We start from the raw sequence: 24220 nt of genomic DNA on the forward strand, positions 1-24220 counted from the left end.
AAAGAGATTCTAATATCAAATGTGGAGGGAAACTGTGAATTAGAAATGGTTATCACTGACATGTTGATACATGCCTCCTCCTTTGGAATTAGGCAGAGCTCAATATTAAGTGATAGAAAAATGAAAAACAGGAATTGAAAGAGTAGCTTTCCATTATATGTTAACATAAAGCTTTTGGGAATTAAAGCAAAAATGGTACTGTTTCATTTGAAAAATTTATTGTATAATAAGTTTTTCTTTCTTTAAAAATATTAAACCTATAATTGAAATATATGTCCTGATTACTTGCCCATATGCAATCACCTGCTTATTCAAATTCATCCATGTGCTTTGTGTACTACTCTGGACTGGGCAGGATGATCACAAAGGAAGTAGAAAGAGACTATGCCTTCAGGACGCTTAAAATCTGGGAGGGAAGGTAAGATATATATGCAAGGTAGCACAACACAAGACAGAACGTGAGGACAGCTACCACAGAGTTTTAGATGAATTTCCATGAGTGAGGCTTAAAGTCTTCCAAAGGGTCTGTATGAGTTTCAGGGTAGAAGCCACCTCCTTAGCCTCTCATTTCTCACTGTACACTGGCTTATTCTGCAGATCTTAGTATAGATACAGCATCTTCTGGGAGGTCCACTCTCACTCTTCAAAGAGTTAAATTAAATTTGGTGGATTAAATTCTCACCAAAGCTCACATAACACCCTTTATTATTCATAAAATAACACTTACTCTCTACCATGGTTGCTTCTTTATTTGTAGATCACCACTAGATAGCAAACTCCTTTTAGGTGGAGACTGTTTTCCTTCCCTCAAAGAATCTTTTTTGCAGAGCACAGTTGCCGGCACTTGAGTGCTCAATAAATAATTATTGAATTAGTGGACTACTTTTCCGGTTGTTTATATGCATATGTGTGTAATGCATGCAAACAACTGAATATTCAAATATTAGCATAAAATATATTATATATTATGCTTTGTTTGCACATTAAAATGAGGATAATACCCATGTTCTGAGGCTCAGGGTGAAAATGAAAGAGATAAATTCATGATTTTCAATATAATAAAATCTGGTATTATAAAAGTTTTAATAGAGGGTTTTGTTTTTCTTACAAATATTGGAAACAAAAATTATTTTAAAATTTTTTAGTTGTCATGGTTTATTAATATAAAATATTTATTTTGAAAGCTAAAAGATTTCTCTATAAGTTATATACATATGGTTTTCATCTGAGCCACTTTGTGTGTATCAGAAAACAAGTAATATGGCAGCAAGTGAGGTAAAACAAATTACAGAAGAACTTGCCACCAAAAAGTGCCAGGCAATCTGGATTTTCCAGACAAATTGGGAGGGGCATATGGAAGGGCACAAGTTTAACACAAACAAAAGAAACAATCTTTATAAACATTTCACTAGTGCATTAGAGCTCTCACTAATAATAATTTTCTGAAAAAAGAAAGTCAAGATTTTGACTGAAGGGGATTTTAAAATCAGAAAGATGTTGAATTATTAATGATCCAAACTGGCCTTTTTCATTTTCTTTCCTAATCCAAGAAATCTTTGGGGTTGCTGTTTGAAGGGTATTTTTTTCTCCTGCTTTAGGCATTCATAAATAAACTTGAAAACACATCTCAGATATTGCCCAGTCAAATGGTCAAGGTCATTTAGGAGACTAAATTAAACTTCTAATACACATTCACTGTTTTCATTTCAGCACATTTTTTATGAGACTGTGGAAGTGCTTGCTTTGAATGTCATTCCTGCTTGCTCACTAATGGTTTGTCTTCCTGCTTATTGCTCTTCGGATTTTCAAGCCTTACAGAATGAAATGAAGCCATCTTCCTCAGAGTGATTTTGCTTCATACTATATTAATTCTTTAAGATAGTGTATAGAAGATTTATTTTAAATTATAGTGCAATTAGTGAAGCTCTTGAGTACCACAGTCATTTGAAATAAAACCACATCATGATTGTTCCTTATAAAGGAGGGAATCTCTGGCAGGGATTACACTAAGCACAGCTTGTTGACAGCATATGCAAATTAGGAATACATAGTTTGGTTTAAATGTCTGTAAAAGCAGGAATCGACATCTGTGGGAATGATTTTCAAAACTGCAGTAGCATTGAAATCATTGCAAGTGGTTATGTATTTACAAGTAGAATCCTGGCTATAGTCCAGAAATAAAATTTTATTTTTTCTCTTTTTTAGATTTAAGGAAAGGTCTAAATTATTTTTTGCTTTAGATGTAAGCACTAGTGATAGATTCATTATTAATTTTTATATCTGGTGAATTCTCAGTTTTCCATTCATTTTGTTCTTTTTCACATCCTCCTGGCAAGAGTTATAAAGAGCATTAAAATAGGAAAATGGCAGGTATATATTCTATAATGAGAGAAAAATGAGTATTTACAATTTTGATTAATTGAGGGTTGCAATATATGTTTTTTTCAGTTATGAGGTGTTATCTTTTCAAAAATGAGTTTCCTTTTAAGTGAACCAGTTGGTTTTCTAAATTTAAGGAGTTATCTTTTCCCTTGTAAAGTAAACATGCTCTCAAATTTTAAAAGGAGTAAATGTGCACTTAAATATTAAATATAGTATATCATCAAGTGAATCTTTGCTGTATTCAAGAACAAACGGTGTTCTGCATTATGTGTTTTATTTTTATAAACCAATTTGTTGGAGCTGATCAAAACCACAACATTGATTACAAGGCCAACTTCTTTATTCTATTTCTTGCTTTCTTCTTATTTCATATTTACATATTATAAAATAGGTATCATTTGTATTTTATTAAGAATAATAAACACAAGAGTACAAATAGCCCAGCATGGCAATTTGAATGTTACCAACTCTCAAAAACGCCTGCCTTTCCTCTTGTATTACTCTATATTTCACCTGTATGTAAGCACTACCTTGAAATTGTACTTGATTCCTTATAGGTTTACTTTATGTGTGTCATGCATTCCAAAGTAAAATATTGTTTAATTTTTATACTTTTGAATATTTTATAAATGGCAACAAGTGAATATTCTTTTGCTACTAATTTTATCTGTTCAATATTATGTTTATCTTCCTCACCTGGGGAATTACTGATATTCTCCCAAGCATTGGGGACTACCATTTTAGAAAGCTGAGCCCTCAGTCTTGGGGCTTGCCCTTATGAAGCTTGTTACTGCAAAGGAGAGGCTAAGCCTACTTACAATTGTGCCTAAGATCACCCCCAGAGAACCTCTTTTGTTGCTCAGATGTTGCCTCTCTCTCTACACCAACTCTGCAGGTAAATTCAATGCCCTCCCCCCTACATGGGACATGACTCCCAGGGATGAACCTGGACCCAGCATTGAGGGATTGAGAAAGTCTTCTTGACCAAAATGGGGAAGAAAAATGAAACAAAATCAAGTTTCAGTGGCTGAGAGAGTTCAAATGAAGTCGAGAGCTCATTCTGAAGGTTTTGTAGATATTCCTTTTTAGTTTTTAGTGTATTGGAATAGCTAGAAGGAAATACCTGAAACTGTTGAACTGCAACCCAGTGGCCTTGATTCTTAAAGACGATTGCATAACTATATAGCTTACACTGTGACTGCGTGATTTCTACTCATCTGTTGATCCAGTGTATGGACAGATGAGTAGAAAAATGGGGACAAAAAGTAAATGAATAATAGGGATGGACAGGCGGATGGTATGTTTTGGGTATTCTTTTTTACTTTAACTTTTATTCTTATTCTTCCTATTGTTTTTTTTTTTTTTTCCCTGGTAATGAAAATGTTTAAAAATCGATTGTGGTGATGAATGCACAACTATATAATGGTATTGTGAACAATTGATTGTACACTTTGGATTATTGTATGGTATGTGAATATATCTCAATAAAATTGAATAAAAATGTTATGTTTATACCTGTATTTATGGCCCATTTATTTTCATTGCTGAATAATACACTGGATAAATGTTCCATAATATTTTTATTCATCATACATTTGGATTATTTGACGATTTTCTTTTTTGCGATAACAAATAAATCCAAAATATAAAAAGCATCAAAACTCATCCTCTAAATGTTATTCTTTGTTCCTCTCCCACCATTCCTTTAAACTCTTTTCACTGTGGTTAAATTCCTCCTGCCCTTGGATTAGATCTACTAGGAACAAGAATTTTTAGTCCACTTTAAAAAAAAATTATTTTGAAATATTTTCAAACTTACTTTATAGTTACAAAAAGAATATAAATCCATACAGAGAAATCCAGCATACCTCTATTTCCCTAGATACCCTACCCACCAATATTGATATTTTACCACATTTGCCATATCATTCTACCTACCCATCTACATATCAATCCACTGATATATCTATCTATCTGTCTGTCTGTCTATCTATCAATGTGTTTTCTGATTTGGGTATAGGTTGCTTATCTCATGCTTCTTGAACACTTAATACTGTCATGTATATTTCCTAAGAAAAAGGATACACACTTACGTAACTAATGTAAGTGCAGTTATCAAGTTCAAGAAATTTAATATTAATATAAAGCTTACAGTCTTTATTCTTATTTTCAAATGTTCCAGTAATGTCCCTTTGAGCCTGTACTCCTCCCTTGCTAGATACCATTCTAGATCATGTACCTGCATTGCATTGCCATAGTCATATTAGTTGCTCTTTTCTTTTAAATTGTGGGACTATATGTGCAACAAACTTTCTCATTCACCCACTCCCAAGCATATGATTCAATGGGATTTATCACATTCATATATTGTGGTACCCTCACCACCTTCCATTACCAACCCAAACAGAAACCCTACACTCATTGTGCATTAATTCCCCATTCCCCTTGGCCCCCACATCCCTGGTAACCTGTATGCTAATTTCTTTCTCCATGAGCTTGCATATTCTTGGATATATTCTAATTTAACTGTGGGGCTTAAATTTAATATCCTAAATCTATAATAATGCTGTTTGCTTTGACACCAACTTAACTTTAATAGTATGCCTATACCCTTATACCCCTCCATCCCTTCAGCTTTACATATTTGCACATTATGTGTCCAAAACCACTGATCTGATCTTTCATTATATTTTATGCATTTGCTTCTAAATCCTGTAGGAAGTAAAAAGTGGAGTAACAAACCAAAGATACAATGGTACTGGCATTTATATACATCCATGGCATTATCCTCACCAGAGACCTTTATATCTTCATGTAGCTTCAGCCTATGTCTATTGTCCTTTCCTTCCAGCTTGCAGAACTCCTATTAGCATCTCTTGTAGGGCCAATCTAGTGGAGACAAATTCCCTCAGCTTTTGTTATCTGGAAGTATCTTAATCTCTCCCTCATCTTTGAAAGACAGTTTTGCCAGATACAGAATTCTTAGTAGGCATTATTTTTTCTTTCAGCCATTTAAAAGTGTCATCCTACTGCCTTCTTGCCTCCTTGGCTTCCAATGAGTAATCAGCACTTAATCTTTTTGAGGCTGCCTTATACATGACATGTTGCTTCTCTCTTGTGGCTTTCAGAATTCTAACTTTATATTTGACATTTGAGAGTCTGATTATAATATTAGAGTATAATATATATTTTAATATCAATATCTATTGGAATATTGATATATAATATCAATATTCTGTGTCATAGCTCTATTTGGGTTTTTCTTGTTTGGAATTCATTGAGCATCTTGGTGTATACATTCATATCTTTTGTTAAATTTAGGAAATTTTCAGCCCTATTTCTTTGAATATTCTGTCTGCCCCTTTCTTTTTCTCCATCTGGAACTCCAACAATGTGTATATTGGTACATTTGATGGCGTCTCACAAGTTCCTCAGGCTCTGTTCCTTTTTTCATTCTTTCTCCTTTATACTCCTCAGACTGAATGGAGTTTCATCTCCAAGTTCTCAGATTCTTTTATCTGCCAGTTCCAATCTGCTGTTGAACCCCTTTAGGGAACTCTTAATTTCTGATACTGTGGTCTTCAGATCTCTTTGGTCCCTGTGCCAGTTTGAATCAATTGTGTCCCCCAAAATGCCATTATCATTGATGCAATCTTGTGTGGGTTGATGTGTTAGTGTTGATTAGATTGTAATTCTTTGAGTGTTTCCTTGGAGGTGTGACCCACCCAACTGTAGGTGATAACTCTGATTAGATAATTTCCATGGAGGTGTGGTCTCACCCATTCAGTGTGTGCCTTGATTAGTTCACTGGAGCCCTATAAAAGCTCAGACACAAGGAGCAAGCTTGCTACAGCCAAGAGGGACACTTTGAAGAATGCAGGGAAGCTAAGAGAGTAGCTGCAGATGAGAGAGAGTTTGAAGACAACTGTTAAAAGCAGACTTTTGCTCTGGAGAAGCTAAGAAAGGACAAATGCCCCAAGAGCAACCGAGAGTGATATTTTGAAGAGGAGCTGTGGCCTAGGGAGGAATGTCCTGGGAGAAAGCCATTTTGAAACCAGAACTTGGAGCAGACACCAGCCATGTGCCTTCCTAGCTAACAAAGGTTTTCCAGATGCCAATGGCCATCCTCCAGTGAAGGTACCCAATTGTTGATGTGTTACCTTGGACACTTTATGGCCATGAGACTGTAACTGCATAACCAAATAAACCCCCTTTTATAAAAGCCAATCCGTTTCTGGTGTTTTACAAAAAGGCAGCATTAACAAACAAGAACAGTTCCTTTTCATAACTTACATATCTCTATTGATAGTCTCTTTATGTTAATCTATTGTTATCCTGATTTCCTTTAGTTATTTGGCCATATTTTCCTTTAGTTCTTTGAACATATTCAAGGCCATTTTTAAAAAGTCTTTGTCTCCTATGTCTCAGGTCTGGTCTTTCTCATTGAAGATTTCTAATGATTTAATCATCTTCTTTGCCTGTGCCATTGTTTCCTGTTTCTTTGTATATTTTGTCAATTTTTGTTGAAATCTGCATATTTTGATATTTTACGGTGTCATTGCTGAGATTTAGACTCTGAGACATCTATTCCTTAAGCTTGTATCCAGCTAGTGTCATGACAGAGATTGCCTTGAGTACCAGGAACTAATCAAGAAGAAGAGGAGGATGAGGAGGAGGAGAAGGAAGAAAAGGAGGAAGAGGATGAGGAGGAAGAAAACAAACAAGAAGTAGAAAAGGAGAAAAATACATACCTTTCCCTGTCATTACAGATTGACCTCTATTAGTTCTCTCCTGCAGAGCTTATCCATGCAATGACTTTAGAGAATAGCTCCAGGTCAAAGTGTAGGAGTCTTCCTGATCCTTTCTGCTGCATCTTGTCTTGGGCATGCACATGTGGCACTAGGATTTCCTCAGTTTACACCGATATGAATGACCTCTCTTTGATAGAAAACATTTCTCTTATAGCTCCACGCACTGCACTGTAATGTCCTATATCCAGCAATCTCCTGCCATGACTTGACTGCTGTCCTACAGAATTCTGTAGAGCACACTGTGAGCTGCCTTCTAAACATAGAGCAAGTTTTGGGATGGCGAGCCTGCAATGAGTGTCTTTGTTCAGTCCCTCAGCCACCACCAGACAGATTAGAAAAGGAATACTTGCTCCCACTATATGCACCAGCGTTACTCTGCTCCCTCGAGAACTGGGACATATAACCCACACTGGGAGTGCAGACTGGCTCAATGCCATGCCAATAAAGGGTTGGGGGAGAGGCCAACCAGGGTACTAGGAGATCCTACCGATATTGGTTGCCTTTTTCTTGATCCAGTGGTTCTTGTTACTGCAATCCTTTTACTATTTTCTGGAGTTTGGAGAAAGAGGTTTGGGCCAGTTCTTGTGGTTGTTCAAGGCTTCTGTGGGGAGATAGAGCCCTGAAGCTTTTCACTCTGCCAACTTGTTTGGAGTGGGACTCCTTTCAGTCCATTTTTAGTAGTCACTTGATGCTGCAGACACTGCCTTGCTCCAGTAATTAGAACATCTAGTAAAAAATATTAATCAAATTCTGACTTGACTTAATATTCAATCATCTCCCCTCCTTCAGCCTGAGACAGGAAGTTTGGGGTGAGGAAAAGACATTCCCTCCTTTATTTCTCAATTATCAAGACGTTTATTCAGGAAGTCAATGATTTATGAGGCAAATTTCTTACTTTTTTTTCATTATCTCCCTCTGAAGGCATTTAAATTTCAGCTTCCTCTTCTCTGCTAATAATGCTATTCCTCCTTTTTAACTTTTTATTTTTGAAAAAGTTGTTAATATCTCTGCTATTATATCCTTTCCCATTTTCTCTGCCTCTGTGCGTGAGTATATCTTTTTTTTTAAGCATATGATTTTTTATTCCTTTCTTGGAAATTTTAATACACTTTCATAAAAGGGTGGACAACATCTGTGGTCAGTCTCTGATGCTTAGTTCTATCACCTAGAATTTTCTCCAATCACTTTGTCTGCTTTTGGCCACTTATTTTATATCTCTTTTTTTTTGCTTTATTTTTAAATATTTAAATTTAAAATATTTTTATTTTATTCAAATAATAAATATTTTAAATTTAAATATTTAATTTAAAATATTTTTTGTGCTATTTTAAAGGAATCATAGAATGGATTTGGTAAACTAAGAACTCCATTTGACCTCTCAAAATATCTGCTTTAAAATAATTTTATTTTCTTAATAAATAATATAATTGAGTGCATGCAGTAGCTATGATATTCCACCCAGACCCCTTTCAGGGACAAAAGATTTATTCAACTGCTTTGAGTTCTCAGTGCTTCTGGCAGATGTCAAATAAGAAGCAAATCTAAGCTTAGGTAAGGAAAGACTATTAAAAGACTATTGGAATGGGGGATGAAGACTATTACAATAGGTACAATGCCCCAACCGTAAGATCTATAAGCTATAAACATCTCAAAGGTCAGGCAGGGTGCAATTTTCATTTATAGGGAGAGATAAATTAAGCCAAAAAAAATGAGTGTGGGAAGGTAGGGTGAGTAGGTTATATGATTAGACAGTTGATAAAAGAATGTTTTTCTCTAAGGTCAGCAGATTCTCAGGAAGGGCCATAAGGAAGTGTTGTTCCTTATTCCAATGCTTGTTTAAGCTCAAATGTGAGTCAAATTTCAGGGTCTTGGGAGAAGGAGAAAATCTTGAATAAAGATTAGTTAAGTTAGCAGGTCAGTGGGGACAAACAGCTCAGTTGATTACTTAGGAGATAAAGAATGGCAATATGGAGGGATTGTGCCTAGCTTTGTCTTAGGTAAACAAGGAGTTCATCCACAACTCTTATGTAAGTCACATGTGGAAAGCTGCTTTGCAGTAAGTCACTTCCTGGAACACAAAAGATTGGGGGAATTTTTTAACTGTCACTGTTTCCCAGGAGCACTGATCTCAAGTAAAATTCAACACTGTCACAGGCGTCACTCAGCAGTCAGTCTCTACAAGAATTGCCATAGCCCAAATGCGATGTTTAACTGATATGGGGATATAAATGATTGGACAATTTTGGACAATTCTGCAGAGTCATCCTAACTTCAGAACAACCTTTAGGGTTGGCTAAGGCCTTCAATGAAGCAACATCGTAGTTGAAATTCACCTTCCATCCCATCCTGTTTTCCTTCCAGTAATGGAGATATTGATCCTTTCCTTCCTTTCCAATGGATGTTGATCCATACAACACTCTAATAAAATTCCTACATACTAATCGCTGTCTCAGAGACTGATTTACAGTAATCCAACACAGGGCAGTGGGAAATATACTATTCTTTTCAAGTCAAGTAATTATCTAGAAGAATTTCTCTCAAACTATTTTTTTTAATTCTATTTTATAATGTGTTTGCATATGTTTTAATAGATAAAGTTTCTTGCTAGGGATATGAGTTATGCTTATATTGTGTACTTTCTTACCTCTAAGGCATGGTGAACCATTAAAAGGACTTTAGTAGTTTGGAACAGACATTCATAACCATATTACCAGTTATCCTATTGATTGAAACTTGCTATAATTGAAAGCGACATCTCTAAAAAGGAAATATTAACCCATTTTTTTAGAGAAGTTGTAGACTTACAGAAAAATGATTTAGATGATATGGAGTTCCCATATACCCCCTCATGTGCACAGTTTTCCCTATTATTGTTGCTTTTCTTCTTTAATGTGTTAGCTTTGTTCCAAATGATGACACAATATTATTATAATTATACTATTAATTATAGTCAAGAGGTTACATTAGGGTTCATTTTGGAGGTTGTATAGTCCTATTTTTTTAAAAAATTTTTATTCTAGTAACATATATACAACCTAAATTTTCCTCTTTTAACCACATTCAAATATATAATAATGGTGTTAATTACATTCACTTCACAACATTGTGCTACCATCACCACTATCCATTACCAAAACTTTTCCGTCACTCCAAACAGAGATTCTTTACCACTTAATTTCCCATTCCCTACTCCCATCCTGACTTCTGGTAAGCTGTATTCTAGTTTCTGGCTATGAATTTGCTTATTCTAATTATTTTGTACAGTGACATCATATAACAGAAAATAATCACCCTGTAAGCACTGGACTTGCATAAAACAATTTTTCAATAACATACCTAAGAATTGGGCATTAGAATTTTCATTTTAAGTAAATGGGAAAAACGTTTTCAGTGTGAAATAAATTCTGCAGAGGAACTCACAGTTAATGCTTCTAATCCTCCCCCTCCCTTTTTAATATAACGTTATTTTTTATTTGCTATTTTACTTCTGTTCAAAAGAGAATTTCTTTGTTTCAAGTTGACAGTAAACCAAATTGTTCAGTATCTGCATCATTTTCTCTAATATCTGAATTACCATCTTTTCTGATTTCCTAATGCGGCTGTTATGAAAAATGCTAGAAATGGATTGGCTTTTATAAAGAGGGATTATTTGATTTCAAAGTTACAGTCTTAAGGCCATTAAGTGTCCAAGGTAAGGCATCAGCAATAGGGCACCTTCATTGGAGAAAGGCTACTGTCATCCAGAAAACCTCTGTTGTCTGGGAAGACACGTGGCTGGCACCTGCTTGCTCCCAGGTTTCTTTTCAAATGGCATTCTCCAAAATGTCAGCTTTCAGCTTTCAAAGGCAGTCTTCAAAATGTATATCTCAGCTGCAGCCAATGTCAGGGGTCCACAACTCCAAGCATCTTTGAGTTAAGCCAGCAAGCATCTGGGCCTGTGTGGCTCTTTTTAAAGTACTCCAGTGTGGCTGAATGGGAGGGGCCATAGTTCCATGGAAATAGTCTAATCAAAGTTATTACCCACAGGTGGGTGGGTAACTTCTCCATGGAAACAACTTAATCCGAAATTCCAACCTAATCAACACTAATATGTTTGCCCCCACAAGACTGTATTAAAGATCATGGCTTTTGGGGGGACATAATACATCCAAACGAGCACACCAGCTGAAATATCTGTGAATTCAATAGTACTTTTAAAACTAATATATGTAACAGATGACATCTCTAATTAACCTTCATCCTAAAATTAGATAGTGTATGATAAAAAAGTGGTTTTGAAGCTAATAATATTATAAAGATATATGATGATTACTATACTTCATTTATTGAATTAATAATTGGCCCACCCTCACCTTGGTGCAAAAAGCAGGTGTTCAGCAAAAATCATATTTTTACTATAAATTTATTTGGTGAAACTAGTACAGCATAGCCCAAGGATTCAGGGAAGCAAACACACTCTTATCAGACAAATTACTCCAAGGACTTAAAGATTTTCTCCCATGAGTTGGCCAAAGGTGGGCATTTTTTTGGAATTTGGAGGTTTGTGCAGTCCAGGGCTACTGAGTTAGCCCTTTCCTGCTTATACAACCACCTGGACTTTGGCCTAGGCTATTACAGAAAAATGATCATTAACATTTAGTATAGCATTCATATAACAGATATAGAAATAGTATCTGCATGAATATGCCTAAAATTGGGAAGAGCCAATGTGGGGGTCTGGATGGACACAAAGAAACAACTAATCCATTCTATAAAGCCATTACATACATTTTCCTGTTTTTCCTTAATTTGATTACTTGTTTCCTCACTTGATATACTATTATTTGTAAACTGATGAATTTTGCAGAACTATTCAGCATAGAAATTAACTGATGGTTAACTAACTCCAGTTCTTTCCTCAAGTCAGTCATTTTGGTAATTCATGAGGAAGTTTTGATTTGATCTCCCTGACAATCAATCAACAGTATGAGTGTAATCATATTATTTATTCACATAATGTACTTGGAGCTCACAAACAATGCCAGCATTATACCATACTGCAGGACTGTCATGGCACAATTCAGTTTCATAACAGAACCATCTGTATGTAGCATTTTCTATGCCCTCCCAACAGAATAGGCCTTTACCATTTCCAAGATATTACTATGAACATGTGTTTTGGATTGAATCATGATCACCGCAAAGACATGTTTAAGTCCCAACCTCTGGTCTTGTGAATGTAAACTCATTTGTATACAAGGTGAAAACATGCTGAATGAGTGTGGGCCTTAATCCAATATAACAATAGTTCTTGTAAGCAGAGAAAATTTTGGTGCAGGATTCAGTAGGAGACATAGGGAGGTGGGTACCCATGTGGTGGAAGCAGAGACTGAGCTATGGATTGCAAGCAAGCCACCAACAGAAAGCTACAGATATCTGTGAAAGCAGGAGCCTGACACCTCCTTGACTTTGATCGTCAAGCAACAAAAACTGTGATAAACAAATCCTGTTGTTAAGCCAACCAGTCTTTGGTATTTGCTATAACAGCCCTGGCAAACTAAGACAACAGGTGTCAATACAATTCACCATGATTCAGTTATTTCTAGGTTCCAAGTCAGCTGGGGACAAGTCCAAGTCCTATTCATAAGCTTGTACTGGTCATAGTTTCCATTATGTGATATTATATAGCAGGACCCACCTCCTTCTATGGGGAGGAAATGGGTGTTATTCAAAATATTTCTTATCCCTGCTAACTTTACCACTGTTTATACCTTGTTCTGATCCATTCTCTGGGAAAGGGCAGTCATAGTGCAGTAATACAAATTTCAAGTGTCTCAGAGAACTTCCATAAGACTGGAGCTCTATAAAATTCCCATAAATGTGTACCTTGTGCCTTAGCAGATAGGACAGAGAGACATTGCTTGATGGCTATTTTGGTATCCATCTGTATTAGAACAGACAAGAGGTCCTGTTGAGTTGGGGTACAAGCTCTTTGCTAAAACCCAGTCTTAGCATTATTTATCATAATTTGTTGAATCTTCCTGACTCACTTCACTAAATTCTCATCATTGCAAGGCAGACTCTTCTTGGAAGGGAATTCCCTCTAATCTGCTTATTCTAGTTAATGCATCTTTTTTTCCTCTGGAATGCCATTCTTCATTAAAAGCACATTTATCTCCCCTAAAACCCTTTTTTGTTTTGTGGGTTAGTGGTGTTTAATTCACCAAGCTTAATTTTTGCCATTTTGTACTAATGACCTTAGTGCAGTTAGCATGTATGTTTTGTGCCCAAAATGCTTGGTCCCCATACTAGGTTTACATGAGTGGGAGTCACACTTAGATGTAATATAGTCTGAGCATGCCATAAGGCTTCCATAGGCTTTCTCTTCTCAGGGTGGGGTGATACCTTTTACTTTATTTCCAGCAGAAATTCACTTTTCCTATTTTGTTTTAATAGCTTATATTCCACAAGGATAAGAGTGATATGTGTTTGTGCATAGCACACTGTGGCATATTTGACATGCGTTGCTATATTTTATCTATTATAAACATGGACCTTTCTAAGCATTTGCCTATCAAAGTTTAGTAATCAATATACCACAAGCTATACACCACCCAGTATGACAGACTGGTAGGAAGTATTCATGGAAATTCCTTCTCAAGTGATATCCTATATAGTAGCTGTAACATTAAAAATGAGTCAAAAGATACTGGTAAAGTATTAGAGTGGCTGCAAAGTTGACCATGGAGGAAAATAAGCTAGCTGCTTAGGAATACAATGAATATCTCCTTGCATTCCTCCACGGTTCCTGTATAAACCATTTCCATTTTATTATGGAGCACTTCTGGGTACTGCCTTCCTTATTACAGTGTTTCTCCCATATCACCCAAAACATTATGGGTATTTCAGCCATCAAGATTATTTTACATCTTTAGTCATTGCAGTAGTTTCAATTAATACTGAATAGCAGTCCAATAATTGTTTATCAAATGGTGTGTACCTTATCAGCAAGTCTGGAATTTTCTAGTTACAAAGTCCCATCAGTAACACTGAAGGGCTCTTACCATAGATGCAGTATGTGCATGTGTGAGTTTCAGATACCTCCAAAATCATATCTATCCTAAGTGTGGACCATTAAGGCCCCAAAGCATTGATAGAACCACCTCATTTAGAAGTTCAGACATAGCATGTTTTTGTTCAGAATCCTATTAATGTATGGCTTTTTTTCAGGTAGTTTTATGAATAAAAACTAGTACTATTTCTATATATGGATTATGTATTACGTGAACAACCTGACCAGGTGCTGTGATTCTTTCTTAGTTGCAGGGGTAGGCAGCAACAAGTTCATTACATAGAACATCACAGGTAACTCCTGTCCAGATTATTCCTAAGAATTTCACTGTTTGGGCAGGCCCTTGAATCTTTGCTGCATTTACCAAGGAGCCTCTGTTAATGCTGCATGTCACCACCACATTTAAATCAGTTTTAGTTTGCTCTTCAGTTTCTGATATTATCATATTATAAATGCAGTGGATTATATCACTAGAGACCTGCATCAAATCCAAATCCTTCCTAACCAAATTATAATGAATTGAATCAACCCTTAATTTACTATTAAGAGAGTAAATGTACATTCGGATCCTTCCTGTGTGAAGGCAAACTGTGGTTGACTCTTTTCTGAGATAGGCATAGAGAAAAAAGCATTTGCATGTTCAAGCATGGAGTACCTTTCTTGGTCAGCTTGATGTATTTTTTGTACTGTTGAAATAATATTAAGGATGACTGATGCTACAGGTAGCACTAATTTATTCAAGCCAATCTTGAATAAATACCATTAGTGTCCATGAGCCAACCGTCTTTTCCACTGTCCACAGAAAGACTACTGTGCAGAGAATCTGATGGTGCCAGCTCTCCAGCTTCTGATGTATCAAAATGCTAATCTCTTTGTGTCCCCCAGGTCTTCTACAGTGCTTTAAATTAGCATCATGCATGAACTTGGGCAATTGTATAGGTTCCTATTTAGCTTATCCAATTAATAGTCTTTGAAGTATAAAGTTACATGCCTTCTGTTTTGCAATAGTAGGTAAGGGACGTGTTCCCACATCAGACATAATATCTATCTAATAGCACATCTACATCATATAAGGTCTGTTCAAATATTTCAATTTTTAAGCAAACTTTCAATCCCATCCCATCAACCACTGCATCTCATATCCTCCCAACCTAACTGTAGCCCACCTATGACTTGGTGTCCAGAATTTTATTGAGCCCAATTACATAGGCATGTAATGCTCATGTCACTAACCTCAACTAATCAAACTCCAGCTTCTTTTTCTACATCAGGGGAAAAAACAGGTATTAAGCATAAATCATATTGTTAGGATAAACTGATCTGGTCAAACTGGTACAGCATAGTCCAAGGTCTCAAATATTTAAAAAAAAAAAAAAAACAACACTCTTATCAGAAAGAATATTTCAAGAGTTCAGAGATTTTCTCCAATGAGCTTACCAAGGGCCAATCTTCAAAATAGGGGTTTCTTTGGTATGTGCAAGATTTGAGCAACCTAGGCCTGCTGATTTAACCCTTTCATGCCCAGGAACTTAAAGAGATACTTCACTGCTTATAAACCCTAGTTTCCTTTGGTAGGAAACCCTGAAATGAGGCAGATGAAGAAAGGAAGAAAAAGAGGTAATCACCAGATTATTAGATTGATCTTTTTTGCCTTAATGGACTTTGCTGTACACTACGTTGATTATCTTCTCCTCAGAAATGAACAATAAAACCTGAGATAAAAGGTATCCAGGTTAGAAAATACAAAAACATATTTGAGGCAACAATACTGAATTGAAGCTTCTGAAGACCATAGTTCACTTTCCTCACTTTCCTTCTCTTTCACTAAGCAGGAGTTAAAACCCATTTTTCAATCATGCAAATAAATGTTCAGTTGGACCTGAGATAAGTGCCTAAATAGGGCACATGGGTTTATTACAATGTATGGTAAGAGAATTTGAACTAGACTGGGTGATGAATGAAATGACAACAAAGCTGAGCATTTGTGATGCTGCATACCTGAACCATAGCCTGAGAGTGACACCCTTCTGCACATGGCCCTTGTGCTTCAACCATCTGGATCCTGGAACTTCCAAGGTTAACACTTGTTCCAGCAGAGGGTCCTCAGTGCTATTCAGAGCAGAAGTAGTGATTACTCATTGTCAGTGGCTTACAGGATATCAAATACTGCAAATATTATTTGGAGGCACAGATAATATTTTCGTTTTTCTGTTTGGTCTGCTCTTTCTTGATGAACTCTATTAATGTAAATGCTGGATCTTTATTTTCTGTGTTCCATAAATATTGTTTCTCTCTAATTGCTTTTATATTGTTGAATTATTCCATTTAATTTTGTTTGGTTTTCTCAATCTCAAGCTTATATCACTTGCTGGTGTCAGACATGTTTATTAAACTTCTTTTTTTATTAATGTGGATTTTATTTAATGGCATGCTAGTACAAGTGTAACAACTGACTATGTATAGTTCTGATGTGACTGTTGGCTGATGTTTTAGTTTATGTTAATAAGTAAGAAGAAATTGAGCAAACAAATGCATGTCAGAATTTCACTTGTTTGTCAATTACATGAGCAAAATCTTTGCCAAAATAGATAACACTTTTCAAATACTGGGAGGATTTTCACAATGAAATGGCTATGGACATGTGGTGGTTTGGAACTGTATGTACCTCAAACTTGATCTTAAACTTGACCATTCCTAGTGTGAACCCATTGTAAGTTGGACCTTTTGATGAGGTTACTTTAGTAAAGGTGTGGCCCACCTCAATCATGGGTCTTAATCCTATTACTGGAGTCCTTTACAAGAGAATGAAATTCAGACACAGAGAGAATGCCACAGAGGTTGCAGTCAGAAGCTGAATATCAATGAGATCTGGAAGAGAAGGGACAGACTAGGAGACGCAGCCATTAGTTTTGCTGTGTAATGTGATAAGGACAAAAGATCACAGGCAGCCTGCCCTAGGCGGCCAGTCTTCAGGCAGAAGATGATGCCTTGATATAAACTTTTATCTTAGCCTCAAAACCATGAGCTAATAATCTCCCATTGTTTAACCCAAACCATTTCATGGTATTTGCTTAAGCAGCCCAGAAAACTAAAACAAAACATGAAACTCTTCTAAATTTAATTGGCATTATTTTTTTTCTCCAACACTTTTTTAGGCAAGAAAATCATCAAAATAATAGTAACAAGCTTTTATTTGTTGTATTTACAAATTTTGTAATATAAATACTGCACCATGGCTGATTTCAAACCACTGACATGTTGTCATTTGTGCCAGTTTGGATGTATTATGTTCCATAAAACGCCATGTTCTTTGATGCAATCTTGTGGAGGCAGATGTATTAGTATTAGTATTAATTGGTTTGGAATACTTTGATTGAGTGTTTCCATGGAGATGTGACTTAATCAATGTGGGTGAGAACTTTGGATAATTTTCATGGAGGTGTTACTCCTTCCATTCAGGATGGGTCTTAATTGAATCACTAGAATCCTATAAAAGTGTTCACAGACAGAAGGAGGTGCTGTAGCCAAGAGAGACACTTTGAAGAATGCACAGGAGCTTGAGAGAGAGCTGAAACACAACCTAGGATCAGCAGATGCCAGCCACATGCCTTCTCAGCTAACAGAGGTTTTCCAGATGCCACTAGACTTCCTTCGGTGAAGGTATGCTTGTGTTGATGCCCTCATCTGGACATTTTCATGGCCTTCAGACTGTAACTTTGTAACCAAATAAACCCCCTTTATCAAAGCCAATCCATTTCTGGTATTTTGCTTAATGGCAGCATTAGCAAACTGGAACATCATTGAATGTGGAGCTTTAAGAAACGTGATAGCATGCTGCTGTACAGTATTTCCACCATCCAGATATTATAGACATAAATAACCTCAAGGTCACAGAATTATTAAAATGTAACAAAAACAATTAGGAAGTGATGAATATTAGGTACTTGTTATCTATGTTTACAATGTGGTTTTAGTATAATTTATGTTATTTTACTTATAACTTTAATTTTTAATATCGTCTGTGTTTAAAAACCAGTTTATGCAATTCTTGAAAATCCAAGAATCAGCTCTTATTTGCCAATATAAGCCCACTTCCAGTAGCTTTAACTTTTTGAAATTACTCTATTTTGTTCTTCATTCCTTTCTGAGTGCTGCAAAGGCACTGTTACTTCAAATCTCTTTGATATGTTTCATCTTTTCAGTGGGGCCTTTTTTCACAAGGAATTTCATTACGTTCAAATTCTTATGCTGTTCCTGGGATTAATTCCCTTCTTAGAGAATGCTCTTAATCTGCCTTTTGTAGATTCAATTTCATGTGGAAATGTAAGATGTAGCAAACTTGGCATTTCATTCATGCTAGAGGAGAGTTTTCATGGTACACTCATTTGTACATTTTGAATTTTGAACCATATGAATATACTACCTTCTCAAAAATAAAGTAAATTTAAAGAAATAAGTACATCAGTATCCTGTTTTCATTAACTATCTACCTCTAATTATTTTTATTCAATAAATATTTATTGAATGCCTATTTATGTGCTAGTCCTCGTTATAAGGAATTGGGATTAAGCATAGAACAAAACAACAAAACTTTATGCCCTCATGGTGAGATGAAAAATATCAAAAAGAAAAAAAGAAAGAAAACATTGGACGCCTCATGAAGGCAATTGTTATGGAGAAAAATAAAGAGTAGTGAAAGAGGATAGGAAATTGTATTAGTAGAATTGGTGGTGAGCAGTCAGATTCTGAATATATTTTAATGGTAGAATTAAAGGCATATGTTGAAAGACTGGATGTGAAGTATGAAAGAGAGTAGCACATTCTTTTGGTAGAGAGACTAGAAGAATAGAATTGACTTTCACTTAGGTGGGAAAACCTGGGGAAGAAGTAGGCTTATGGGGAAGATCATGAATTAACATAGCCACTGAAATTAAAGATGCCTAATAAACATTCACAAGTTGATGTTGCATGGCCACTTGAATTTAAAAATCTGAATTTCAGTCTACGGATGATATTCACAAAATTGAAATTACATGAACTAGCCAAGACTGTGAGGTAGAGAAATTCAGGACTCAATCCTGAAGCCCTCCAATATTTAGAAGGCAAAGAAATGAGGAAGAAGCAATACAGAAACTTAAATGATGTAAGAAAGAATTAGAATATAGCCATTATTTCCTGGTTAGATAAATGACTTTTCATAGTTTAACAAGTTGTAACAGGCCAGCAACTATCACTATTGAAGTACACTGTTCTTGCAATTGCCTTCTCCCATGCTACATGATTCATAAAAGCTTTTATAGTTTCTTTTTTTAAAAAAATATCCTTTGATATGGCATGTAACTGTAATTACCTCCTCAAGGAGAACTGTTATCCTGCTCTCTTTTCTCTTCTCACTCTCTTTCAAACCTTTGGGAATTGAACTATTGTTCTCATCACTCCACCAAAGAGTTCTTACCAGGGTCAATAGAAATCTCTAGGCTTCAAATTCCAATGGTTCTCAATCATTACTTTGCTGGTTTTTCAACTACATTTGAAACAATGGGTCACTATTGAAACAGTTTCTTTGCTTTACTTGCTGGACAGTATATAGTCTTAGTTTTCTAAGTTCCTAAATGCCACTTTTTTTCAGTCCCCTTTGCAAGCACTTCCTCTTCTTCCTGACCCTTATATTTCTGTGTACCAGTGGTTCAGTCCCCAAATTCTTCATGATCTAAATATTTAGAAATTATGGTCTTATCTCATGGCTTTGAGAGCCAATATACATACTGACGATGCCCCAGAGTACATCCATGGCACTCATTTATTTCAGAACTTCAGACTTATAGATCCAAATGTGCACTTAATATATTCTTCCTGAGTATCACCTAGTCACTCAAAAAATGTATCCAAAGCTGAATTTTTAATTTCTGCCCCCATACCCTGCCCTTACTCTAGTGCTTTACAACTGGGTAAATTGCATTCAGCTGTTTAGAGTTATTCACAGAAAAACTTTTCAGAATTATCTTTGACTTCTCTTTCACACTGCACAGTCAACTCAGTAGCAAATGCTGTAGATTCTACTTACAAAATAAATCCAGACTGACCACTTTTCACTACCTCCATCTTACAAGTCAATTTTGAACCACCATCTCCTCTCACCTGGACCATTACAGTGGTCCACTAATTGTTCCTTTTGTTTCCAAACTGCTCCCTCCCCACAAAATCAATTTTTCACAAAGCAGGCAAAGAGGTGTTTTAAAATATAAATCGGTTTGTGTCATTCCCTGCTTAAGTGTTAGCTGTTATCTACTTAAAGAGCTTTTAAGAATGTAATGCAATCCAAAGTTTTTACCAAAGCTTACTCAGCTTCTGCTATCTTTCAGTTTGCTTTTGCCTGCCATGCTCCACCCACACTGGCCTCCTTCCAAATCTTGGAAAATGCCAGTCATGAACCTGACTCAGGAAATTTGCTGTTTCTCTCCCTTTCACCTAAATTGTTTTTCCTCTAAGTATTTTTGGAGTTTTGCCCCTTCATTTTACTCAGGACTTTGGTCAAAATGTCATTTTTCATGAAAGTCTTTCCTGGCCAACCTATATATTTTATATTGTCTCTCTCATACAATTGAATGTAAGCTCTGAGAGAGGAGACAATGTTGTTTACTGCTGTATGTGCAGAATTTAGAATAATGCTTGACATAAATAAATATTGATTAAATTAATGCTTTTTAAGACACTTATCTTGCTTTTCTACTTTGTATAATATTTGTTTTATATCATCACATTTTAACATCAAATTTCATATTTCTTTCTTATATAACTTACTTACATTTAATGTATATTCCTGGTTTGCCATTGTCTATGCCACTTCTCTTCCTGAATATGTTCAGATCTTATCATTAGTAGCATCTACACTCGCTCTTTCATTTATTCAGCAAAGCTCCTTGCCTCTTATAAATTCTTTAATAAATGTGAGCATATAAGCAGGCAATATCAAATGTCTAATCTCAGTTAAAATCAAATTTTCTATCACATTTTTAAAGAAAGTGTGGATGATATAGTACATTTTCCATTGCCCCCAGGTTGTGCCTCCTCCACTAGCATCAATCCAAACCATGATTCTTCTCCAGAGAGAGAAAGACAGAGAGAGAGAGAGAGAGAGAGAGAGAGAGAGAGAGAGAGAGAGAGAAAAGGGGACATTTTTTATATGGTATGACCTTCTTCTATTTGTTCTTATTTTTGAATGTTGTTCATTGGAACAATTACCAAAAAATGAGAACTCATTTAGTTCTCTGATTTCTAACTAATTGCATGACTCAAAATGTGAGTCTGGTTTTCCTTAGCATGTCAGTTCATATATTCTGACACATTATTGAAATGATTGGTCAAATACACATAGTAAGATAGCATATTGGTTATTGAATTGTTGATCTATCTTTGGAGGTTACAGAGTTGGGGTTTCTTAATTCTCTTATTATACTTGTAAATTATCTTCTATTATGCATAAAAATAACTTTGGTGTCTTTTTTACACTATTTTGTACCTATTAAGTTGAAGACACCATTCATTAATTTCCCTACCAGTTTTTATTCTAGAATTAAATCAGAACATGGATACTACTTGTATTAGTTAGGGTTCTCTAGGGAAACAGAATCAATGAGAGATATCTATGAATATAGGATTTATAAAAGTGACTCACACAACTGTGGGTGTGCACAAGTCCAAATTCCATAGGGCAGCCAGCAAACTGGCAACTCCAGTGAAGATGTTCAATAAACTCCTCAGGAAACAAACTGGCAACTTTGATGAACTCCTCAGGAAATGCTTCACTGGGCAGCCGAAGAAGTGAAGGTCCTCTGTCTGTCTCCATTATACGTCTTCAACTGATTAATTAGATTAAATCCAGCCAATTGCATTCTCTCATTGTGGAAGACATGCCCTTTGGTGAGCTGCCCTGCCTCCCTAACAGCTCAGACACATGCCAGATATTGAGGCATTTGCACAGCCCTTTCCTGCCGTGCTTCACTGTGTAGTTCTTGCTGCCGTATCTGCAGCCGCTTTTGGTTTTTTTTAAGAAAAGAACTGGTCTACCTCCAAATGCCAACCCATGGTTTCCCCACACCACAGCAAGGCTGCTGGATATTCAGCAGGCTCACTCACTCATTTCAGAACTCAGACTACTGGTTTCACCAAGTGCACTGTCCCTGTGGATTTAGCAGACCTTGTACAGCTGGTTCATTGCTGGAACTGGTGTTCTGGGTCACTTTCTGGCCTCTATCTAGTATTTTTCATGGAGGTGTTTTTTTGCCCTGTCTTAGGTTCTCCCAACAAAGCCATTTGATGGTAAGATCATTAACACTTAGTATGCCAACTAAACTCATGTTTATATGACAAAATAGCTAAAATTACTTAATTATAAAAGAGAGAAACTTGAGAAGGAAGTTTTCTGAATTAGCTATCTCAGTGCTCTCCAATCATAAAATTTCTATCAATTTTATATTTTCTAACTTTTTGGTGATGTTAAATTATTTCTTCCTTGTGGCTTATGCTATAAATCATTTGAAATGATAACCTGATAACCTCCAAGTATTTTTTTTGTTTTTAATACTATCTAGTAACTAAAGTAACTGCAATTAGATCAATGTTAACAAAATAATGGTTTATTTAAATTATTAAATTACCCGTTTTTCTTATTCATTTATTGGCTCAAGTTTGCATAGAATAACATAAAATTAAAAAGACTTTTTAAAAAAATTGTCCCACTCATTTGCTATGCTTTGTCTCACATTTGTCCTTTTTCTATTGCTTTCCCTTGCTTTGACAGAGGTAAAGAATGATCATTTATCATATTTTTATTGTTTATCAGACATTTGCCTACTGTTTCATTTAGCTTTAATTTTTAAATTCCTTATTGCAAAATGCAACACAAGTACAGAGAACCATACAATAATAATTATGAAATAGTATAAGCAAACTCCCTTGTAACCACACCCACCTCAGAGCTGCCTTCCATGTGCCACATCCCAATCAAAACCCCTTTTTGTCTTCAACATGCCATTAAAACTCCTTTCCTCCCTCATGAGTAACTATTATCTTTTCTTTTCAAGCCACCATGATTGCAATTTTTATGGTATTACTTTTCCAATGAGCATCCCTACACACTATAGTTTGATCTTGGCCATTAAAAATACTATTTACCCTTTAAATCTTTTTTTAACCTAGTTTTTCCTCCTTCCCTTTCTATCCCTAATGATATATCTGTGAATGACCTAGCCTGGGTTTTGCTGTTGCATAGTCATGGTACAATTAAATATGTTGCTGTTGCAAGGTCCTCTGTATTTCCTGCAAATGGGCATCTGGAGTCAATGTACGTATCAGACTTGGGTTCAATCTCTTTTGCAGGACTATAGTTAATGGTAGGATGCCTCTATTTTAGTGATATTAGAAGTCATTGATATTTAATGTTCGTAAGTATTATAGGAGTTACAAGATGTTTATATTCTAGTTCTATCACTTTTATTCAATTATTAGTTATGATAATCTATAAATAGATACTTCTCTGCTCCTAATACTTGGCCATCTGTGGTAGAATTCATATAGGAAAAAGTGAGAAAGATGCTTGATTCTTTTCCTTTATTTATCACTTTTCAAAATATTTTCATATCTTAGTCTGAAAATGAACTCATGTATATATAAAAACATATTTGCTCCATTTCAATCTATTTTAATTATTATCATTATTAAAGTTCAATTTGTCCCATTTTGTTTGAGTAGGACACTTAATGTTGTGCCCTGATAGATACCTCAAGAAGTGCTCATGAGAACAGTATTTCCTAAGTCCTTGCTTGTGGATGAGTGTTCATGCTTTTCAATATTTGAAAGTTGTTTTTTTCTGGATTAAAATATTTGCATCATCTTTCACCCTTTGGTATCTTGAATACATTATTCTATTTTTTTTCCTTCTGTCATGAACTTTGCTAACAAATAGTCTGTGAATAAT

The sequence above is a fragment of the Choloepus didactylus genome, chromosome 2 (assembly GCF_015220235.1).
Source record: "Choloepus didactylus isolate mChoDid1 chromosome 2, mChoDid1.pri, whole genome shotgun sequence".
Lineage (NCBI taxonomy): Eukaryota > Metazoa > Chordata > Mammalia > Pilosa > Megalonychidae > Choloepus > Choloepus didactylus.